The sequence below is a fragment of the Oryza brachyantha genome, chromosome 6, assembly GCF_000231095.2.
Source record: "Oryza brachyantha chromosome 6, ObraRS2, whole genome shotgun sequence".
NCBI lineage: Eukaryota > Viridiplantae > Streptophyta > Magnoliopsida > Poales > Poaceae > Oryza > Oryza brachyantha.
In genome coordinates, this window is record NC_023168.2 from 16,539,105 (window position 1) to 16,548,896 (window position 9,792).

General features: G+C 41.2%; 1 long non-coding RNA gene across 4 annotated transcripts; it reads left to right on the forward strand.

The window, feature by feature from the left end:
* Positions 1-2,374: 2,374 nt before the first annotated feature.
* LOC102714745 lies at positions 2,375-7,826 on the forward strand. Of its 4 annotated transcripts, none has more exons than XR_001550611.2 (5): positions 2,375-2,567; positions 5,274-5,591; positions 5,727-5,799; positions 7,279-7,463; positions 7,539-7,826. It is a non-coding gene; the product is annotated as an uncharacterized LOC102714745 (long non-coding RNA). The 4 variants fall into 4 exon arrangements; XR_001550610.2 differs by having other exon boundaries at positions 5,280-5,591; XR_001550609.2 differs by lacking the exon at positions 5,274-5,591 and having other exon boundaries at positions 2,390-2,567.
* Positions 7,827-9,792: the final 1,966 nt, after the last annotated feature.

Below are 9,792 nucleotides of genomic sequence, written 5' to 3' on the forward strand. Positions count from 1 at the left end.
TCGAAAGATGCAGTCGAAAAGAAGAAAGGGAAGAAAACAAGAGGTGCTCCAAAGAAAGGTGACGATCTTATCTATTATACGATGTTATAGTTGATTTTTATGGTTTGCCCTTTTTTATCTTATATGTCTAACCTATAGGAAAAGATCCAAATAATTCAATAGAAAATAAAGAGGATGGTGCTGATCCAAAGCAATTGACTGTAAGACATATGACTTAGACTGGTAATCCCCATTTCATAATTTATTTACTTACAAGCAATAATTTGATAATTTTTGACACAGGGACTTCATGTTAGTTCCACTGAAGATAACAATACAATGCCAAACTTTGGAAATTATGTGTATGGACAATCTTCCACCATTGCTCCTCGAAGGCAGGTATACAAGTGTTTTACTTGGGGTTCAGCAAGATTCAACTCTGTTTTCATCTGCTAAAAAGTTAAATTTTGATGAATAACATTTGATGTAACATATAAGTAGAAGGAATTTTTGGATGGATTTAGGTGTGTCCATGAAACTATACTGTTTTACTATGTAGCAGGATTTTTTGGATGGATTTTTGTAGCTATATATAAGATCTGAAATCAACTTTACTTGAGTATGGTCAATTTCTACACATCACATTCCATATTCGACCTTCAAGATATCAGATTGCACAATATTATATTATATATTTTTTTTGTAAGAGATCAGAGAACAGTCATGATTTCTTTTAACACATCCACCACTGTGCATATTTGAGCACACTGAATATGCCATATGTATTTCAAATACCATGTAACACATTGTGCAAATTACAAAGGGATCTGAGTTATCTCAGCACACTACTTGCACACATCCCACCACTTTACAGATTACATTGTCCTAGCACACTACTTGTTGACATCAGATCTCGAAATGACTTCCTTCATATTACAAGACAATAGCAAGACTATTGAGTAGAAAAAGAAAACAAAGCTACACATCTGTTCTCACTCAAAACAAACATGGGATGAGTTGGTTATTTCTAACGGCCATTCTACGATTGAATAGATGAAAGTAGCAGTTTTTCAGCTCTTGATAGTAATATGGACACCATAATCAATTTTGACTGCTGCAATATCTGAGTCAGTCACAACAGCAATAGTGAGAAATCTAGGGAACAGAGAATGACTCCTCATAAGCTTCAATTTCCTTAGATCCCACACTTCTGAAATTATTATTACCTGCAAAGTATATATGACAGAGATGAGAATACAAAAATACTATAAACAAATTACTCTCAAAATAACTCTGAAATACTTGCTGAATTTTGCCTCATATATACCAACTGCAAAGAGCTTGTTTGTAAAAATGCAGAAATGAGCAATTCAGTATTTGGCAAACCAGGCTTACTTGTGCATCGACATTTTATAGTAAAAAATACAGAGGAAATTATTTATTTTGCAGGACCAAATATCTGCATAGGAGTCAATCACATGAGACTAATAAACTTAGAGAATAGAGGTCAACACATATTTATCTTGGAGATATTGCTGACGCAACTAAAACTAAAGAGTTTGCTAGTTTCAGTAAACCGAAGGAGGCTGACCTAAATCACTAAATTAGACCCCACCCCCACCCCCACAATGCAAAACAAGATAAATTTGCCATGACAAAAACAGGTCATTGTTTACACTTGTAATCTTGAATCCATTATAAAGTTTGTTGACACCTTTTGTACTGTATATGCTGCATATGTAGACCTACATACACCCCCGTTAATTAGTTGATGGAAATACAAACCTCGAGTAGGGAAATCAATGCAGCGGCCACGGCAACGAGATGAAGCGAGGGCTACGGATGAAATAGAAAATGGTATGGTGACGCCGGCGGCTACAGACTGTCGATTGAGGTAGCAGTGGCTGCAGATGACGGAGGGAATCGACCGAAACAAGCCAAGAGAGATCGAGCGAACCTTAGCGAATGAGGCGACCAGCGAAAAAATATGCCACAATTGGAGCATCTCGATGGAGAGAAGAGGAGAGAGATCGATGCCTCCTGTTTTTTTCGTGATCCCCTTCGGTGCGAGACAGCCAGCCGTGAGGAGCGAGACAGCTGTGAGCGAGCCTGGCTCTAGATCGCACAATCGCCCGCACATGGAGCCGTCCGCATCTCTCCATTGGATCGTGTGCAAAATCGGGAGACGGGCTGTACGATAGACAGGCTGCAGCCCGTCTGCACCAATTTTTCTTCCAAATAGTTTGGAGCTGAGGTAGTGCACTGACACGCCAGCGCAGTTGACGCTGACACCCTGCCAGAGTGGAGGACGTCCCGATCCCCATGCCGACGTGGTAGGAACCTCAGCACCAATTGCACTAACGCTGGATTGCTCTAGCTCAGCGTGAGAGTAGTTGGCACTAAGGCCCGGTACTTAGCGGCTGCCCGAGGCCACACAAACCTTACCTCTTCTTCCTCTCTACTCATCCTCTCTCCCTTAGGGCTCTTTGAATTGCGCACATCCTCTCTCCTCCCCTCCACAAATCTCCCCAAATCGACACAAATTCGAGGAGATTTCGTCTGGATTGAGTTGGGGATCACTTGGACAGGTAAACTCCTCCAAAAACCCTAATTTTCCCCTCGGTTTTGTGTAGTTTTTTCATTGTTATGCATGTCACCGTGATTTGGGGATAATTTGCTTCGGATGCAATTTTAATTGAATAATTGGCCCTTGTTTTGGTGTGGTAGTGTCATATTCCAGTTGCTCCTAGTGGTTAATTTTGGAATTGTCAAAGTTTGAGCCTATATGTGGATGTGTGGTGAGGGCTAGGGTTTGGTATTTTCTTGCAATCCCAATTGGACGAATAAGCAGTGGATGATTGTGAAACAAATGATATGTTTAGATTAACTTAACAAGACAACAAAAATCAAAAGGATTTTTAAAATTTGAAATTGCAAATTTTAGAAGATCAAAGTTATATATTACTATTTACAGCATTATTAGATTACTTAATATATTTATGGTTATGTTGCAATTATTCAGTTATAAAACAATTGTAAATGAAAGTCTAGTCCGTTAATCAATTTTTGAATTTTTGAACTATAAATTATTAGAAAACTATAGCTTCAATTTTCAAACTGAATACAATAGGTATTAAATTATGACACGTGATAAACCTATATCATCGTTGGTGCAAGATATTGCTAATGCATACATTCGATACATTGATAAATTGATTTTTTTTTGGAATGAACGTGTGAATTTTTTTAATATTATGAAGAAGTGACAATTTTGCAGTCTTGTAGGTATCTCAATTTTCTAGAATTAATTTGAGCAATATTTTTCGGTCCTCCCATGCCTACATAAGATAGACATTGACATACACATTTTCTGCTCACTCCATTTTAAAATATAGGGCATCTCTTTCAGTGGGACAAGGTTTTATTTATTGGTTACCTATTGTAGATGGATAAATTGCTTTGGCTTTATTTCAGTTGTTGTTGAAGTCCTAGGGAGACAGCATAGAGGGAGGTGAATAGGTGTTCTGAAAAATTCTTCGAAACACAACGGTCAGTAGGGCCGGACCGTCCGGGCTCAGGGGCCGAACCGTCCGGTTAGGGCTCTCGGGTTAGGCGGAGAGCTCTGGCTAGACCATCCGGCTATGAACACCGGACCATCCAGTCAGTGAAAGGATGGACATTTAAGTCCTCCTTTCTCAGTGAAGTTCCTGGGAACGTGATGTGTATGTGTGCAAAAGATGAACACGAAAAGATCACACGAATAGCGAGAAACCAAGAAACTCACAAGAATAGACACGAGAGATTTTATCCCGAAGTTAGGATCTTTTGATCCTACTCTCCGTTGAGGCGCTCCTCTGAGCGGGATCCCTCTCGATCCTTTTCCTCTCTTGGCTTACTCCCATAAGACCAACATGGGTCTTCGAATTCACCCCTAGGCACTAGCAAGCCCTTGATCGACCACCAAGGTCAAGATCAAAGCGCCTTGCCTAGCCCTAGGTTGCAGCCCGCTGTACCCGGCAACTTTCTTTGAAGAAGCACAAGAATCCACTAGAAATCTTACCTATTTCCTTGTGGAGGTTACGCACTAACCTTCACAAACTTGATCCCAGGTGATCAACAAAGCCTGAAGGCTCGCGGGCGACACCTATCCGTCTAGGAGCACGAACTCCAAGAGCAATATGCCACCCCGTCTCCACATGCATCCATCTGTCGCTCAAGATCACTCACAAACGCTCAAGATCACTCACTAATCCCTAATCTCACATCCTTGGCTTAATCCTCGCGTTAATCACTCAAGGAGGTGTTTGGATTAGTAGGAGAGGCTTGGTAGGGGCTAGAACTCACCTAGGAATCCTAGAGTTTGAACTAGAAGTCTCATCAACGGCTAGAATAATGAGGTGGATTATATAGTGCTGTCAAACGTCAGCTAGCCATTGGATAAAGTTACATGGGCCGAACTGTCAGGACCCAGGAGCCGGATCGTCCGGCCAACACTTATGCTTTAGCTGCTGCCTAGGGCTGGATTGTCCGGTTCTCACCAGACTGTTTGGTCCAGGCTCTCTGGATTTTCTCTCAAACAAGCCTCACACACTCATGACTCTCTCACAGATACATGTAACGACTTAGTGACCCCTCTTAATAGTATGGTTGTCCTATGACTCAAAAAGAAAAAGAAAAACACCTTTGATCATCTTGACTCCATTCGCTTTTTGCCTTTTAGATCACTTCTCGCTTTAAACAATTTTGTGCATTTTGTACATGAATCAAACTTCTCTACTTCTCTGCAACCACAACTTGTTAGCGCACACATGCTTTGACTAGGATTGTCATTAATCATTCAAAACCCGCTCTAGGGGCTAGATGCACTTTCAGTTGTGTGGTAGACGAAAGTCCCGGTGGAAGCAAATTTGAGGGAATGACTATTAGGCAATTAGTGTTTCATGGCAAACCCACTTTTGAGGAGTTAATTTTTCAAACCAAGGATGAATTGGGTGGGACACAAGAGTCAATTGGCACACAAGGGAAATATGATGTGGGTGCCGGTGTCATGTACGATAAGTTTATGTTAGACTTGAATGGAGAGGTGGAATGGGAAACATATGTACATATAGTATTGGGGTCACAATTCAAATCTCTTGAGGTGTTTGCTTGGAAGAAAGAGGAGAGAGAATTGAAGAGAGAAATTATAGATCTTAGTGAAAATCCGTGTACTGGTACTCCTTTATTGTCATGAAGAGAATAAGAATGTATTTGTGCCGGATGCAAAGAAAGATGAAATAAAGATAAATGTTAAGGTGCAGGGAAAAGAGCAAGTTAAACAGGATGCAGAGATAGGGGACAAAGTACAAGTTGATGACGATGTCGAGGTACCAGAGCAAGAACTGCCTGCGAACCATGCGGAGGTACGGGTGGAAGTATCGGATCTGGAGGATGTAAACAGGGCGATGAACGATCAGGGCGACGAACCTGAGGACAGGGACATGATTTCATTCATAAGAGAATTGCTTCGAAGTAAGGTTTACACCCGTCAAGAGTGCGAGGAGTGTATGATAATTAATGGATTAAACCTGGCTTTGTTGGAATGTTGATTCAGAGAATGAAGTGATACACAGGTTGCTTTTTATTTTGGTGACTTTTTCATGTTTATTAACAATTTATTACTTAAAACTATATGACTTATTGTAGCTTCCACCTTTTTATATATGTTCTTGATTTAACATTCACTGATGACTTTAATTTTTTTTCAGGATGGCACAGTTTCTGGGGCAGGAGGATTACTACGAGAAGAAGCACCGGGCTCCCAAGATAGAGAGCGGGGAGGTAAATCTCAATTTCTAGTGGACTTTCATGTTTTCCGTACTAGGTGTTAGAATTTGCATGCACAATTCTACAACTAACAAAGTACCTAATTTTTTTGTTAAAATTACTGCCACAGTGTTGCTCCTTGCAAGACAACTATCAATTGTAAGGTGCACTAAGAAAAATCTTTAATATAATCCCTATTTAGGTTTACAAACCAAAACCTATATACATTGTTGTCTTAAAGGACAGAATGACATGCTTCATAAAATATTCTGTTGCATTACGTGAATAAAGCTCGCATAAATCATGCTTTAAAATTGTGAAGCAAGATAATGGAATTTTTTACATTGCTTACAAAAATATGTGCTCGAGTTACATATGTTTTGGAATTTTCTAAGGACGTTTGAGTGATATAGAACATTACAAAAAAAAAATTGTGTGATGTGTATTTGACCCTGAGCTAAGTACTATTACTAGCTGACAAAACTAACTCTTCATTGCTAACAAAAATGACATAACAATTTGAACTCTTCAATACCGTTCTAGTTTCACTTAAAATTATGTAGCAATGCATGCTTTATTCTTTGTTGTTAAATAGTCAAATTCAATAACATATAATCAGTTCGCAACAAAATATTATTGAATATATTGTCCAACTAAGTACAAATTAGGAATTCTTCATGTTCAGCTTCTTCCTATCAATTATACTTCAGTTAATGGAATGATTTAATATATTGATGCAATGCCCGAAGACCCTTTGAGTCAGAGGTCACACAGCCCATACCCCGTTCGATGACCGGTAATTTTGTACCTTCGGTGGGCGAATCTGCTTACGTTTATCACCATGGCACAGAGGCCCATGCCTCTTTACAACACTGCAAATATGACTGCTCTGATGGACAGATGGCGCCCAGAGACTCACACCTTCCACCTACCTCGCGGAGAGCTCACGGTCACACTAGAGGACGCGGCGATGATCCTTGCTCTTCCTATATGGGGCTAGGCAGTCAAAGGTGACACAAGTTCGGGGAATTGGAGGCACAGGTTGGTCAACTATCTCGATGTGCAGCCTCCGGTGGCACCTGAGGGTTAGAGGTTGAGTAAGACCTCCAGAGTTCCCCTGATAGTTGGTTGTGCCGACTTCTCTGCATTGTCTTGACAATGCGGATGATGACATGGCTCAGCATTACTGCAGGGCATACATCTTGTACATCTTTGGGAGCATTTTGTTCCCTGACTAGCGAAGACATGACCTCGTGGTCTCGTGGATGTGGCTGTCGTTGCTAGCAGACTAGGACGAGGTTGTTACCTTCAGCTGGGGATTTGCGGCTCTAGCCTGGTTGTATAGGCAACTTTGTGATGCATGCCAAAGAACAAGCGGTAACGCCAACATAGTAGGGTGTGGTTGGTTGCTACAGGTTCATGTGTCCACTAACAGTTTTAACACTTTCGTTTTACTGACTGTCCGTAGATGCTAACTTGTTTGTTCAAATGTAGATTTGGATGTGGATGCGCCTACCTGTTCGTCACCCCACTGGAGGATTCATCCGGCTTGGCCCCATCAGGATCCTGACCGACGACCCACGGATGCATTCCTATGGGAATTGGTCCCATCGCCAGTAGTTGGCCATAGAAATTTGGCATACCACCACTACACCACGGACTACCTTCAGCCAGATCGTGTGAGTAATGCTTGTGCCTTGGTATACACGAATTTTGTTACATATCTAATATGCTATTTATTTGTTCGATGCAAGTGGTGTGGAGAATATGAGGAATAGTACGTGGTCGATCTAGATATCAATCCTATATGCCGGATTGAAGATGAATTGCAAACACTGTAATGCCCCCTAATTTGCTTCTATGCAGTCGAGTTCCAGCTTTGCCATCGTGTGATGCGGCAGTTTGGCAGGCGGCAACAAATCTTGTACCGTTTCTCGATGAGTATCAATCTCCCCAAGTGTGTAACTCCTATTTACAAAACATTTGTCAGAGAATACATTGGTAAAATTATAACTGATGTACCATGTGCAGGGTTTTTCAAAGTAATTCTAGTACCATGCACCTTCCGAAGTAACACGTAATTGTCATTTGCCTTATCATGCTAGGTTTTTCCACTTAATTTGATTGCAATATAAAATACAAAAATATTTTTTATGTTTATGTTATTCCGTAGGGCAACATATCTTTCTTCTTAGGCTACTCACTAGGGTATTTTCATAAATTAAGATTATATAGGGCTGTACATGGCATGCCATTCCGATTGGCGATGAGCTCAAGAACCTCAACTTCGTGCGGCTAATTTTCTCGTGTAGGTGTTGAGCTAGGCTACCCCAGGGCGACTAAGTCCTAGGCTCAGCACCATTAGGAATGGCACTGAGCTCAAGCACCTCCACGCCAAATGGGATGGCGCTGACTAGCATACTTCATTCCAAAAGAACTAAGTGCTTGAAGTCACGTTTATACAAGCTCAAAAATTAGATGTCACATATTTCTATGGCCATAGACTTGTAAATCACCGTAATATCTCCATGATAAATGTTGTCAAGTTTCATTAGGTCTAATGGAATTCAAACCGAATACATTCCAATTAAACACGAATGACAATGTACTAGCCATTCGAAACATGCACCGTTCAACGCGATAGTGTCTCAAAGTACCGCTATTACATTCATAACTACATTAAAATTTGTAGAACAACTTCCACTCATGCTACTGTGTACAACGTGGGTACTTGTCTTTACTTGCTGCTTCCCGCCGCACATCCTTCGCACGCTACGCCATTGCCAACTTCCTCGCTCGTTCTTCTGCGCATTCTTCCTTCTCCCTGTTCTGTATTGCCATCTCCCTTAGCTCCAACTCCTCTCTTCTCTCCCTCTTAGCCTTCTCCCTTGCCGCTCGCTGGCGTTGGCACTCCTCGCTCTTCCTTCCAATTAGATTTTGCAACCCAATTACATCAAGATGAGTGAAAATCTGAGAATAAGGTGAGAAAGAATTCTAGAATGAGATGAGGAGTAAAAGGATTCACACATCTTATGATTTTCACAATCGACTCAAGTTGAATATTTTGCGAGTCATTTTCAAATTGCGAACCCAATTACGTCAAGATGAGTGAAAATCTGAGAATAAGGTGAAAAAGAATTCTAGAATGAGATGAGTAAAAGGATTCACACATCCTATGATTTTCACAATCGACTCAAGTTGAATATTTTGCGAGTCATTTTCAAATTGCAAACTTAGCTCTAGCCTACAGTCGGCATTGCTTTGATACCAACCGTTGTGGACACCCCGAGTATTATATCATCTAGTGTCCAACGCGACCACCACATACTATTGGAGGAGTGGGATCCAAACACGCATAAGTAGCCACTCGTCCTCAATGTGTCCATGATCGCGGTTGACAATCTTCTGTTATAACAACTGGAATGCCGAGTAGTGACCGCAAGACATAATCGTAAGATACCTTGCCAGTCCACTCCGTCATATGCTTGTCAACCACTCGAAGGTGGCGACCAAAACCATACCCCAGTGACTTGATGCAAAGTGCTATCCCCAATTATCTCAAGCAATCAAAACCCGTTACTCATGCTTAGCTAGTCCTGAGGAATACGACTAGCCTCACACTTTCATCGCAAGCAATTAATAGTCACAACAAGTACCATAACCTGGATAACAAGTAGAAAGGTACATCACACAACATAGGGTCCGAGGACCCAACATACATAAAATAAGTAGTAGCGGAAGTTCAAATAAAGCTCATAAGCATAAAACAAAAGCTGGTGGTGCCACCACTCCACTAGGGCAAACCAATCGGGCAAGAGCCAAGCTGCAAGAGAAGGGATCACTCACTGCCCTCGCCACCCCTGGCAGAGCAGTGACCACACAAGAAGCACAATTCAAAACCGGAATCCTCTCCTAAAAATGCAAACACTGGGTTAAGTACAAGATTGTACTTGCAAGTCTTACCCAAAATTATACATGTAAGGGAGAGAGAGATATGCAAGGTTTACC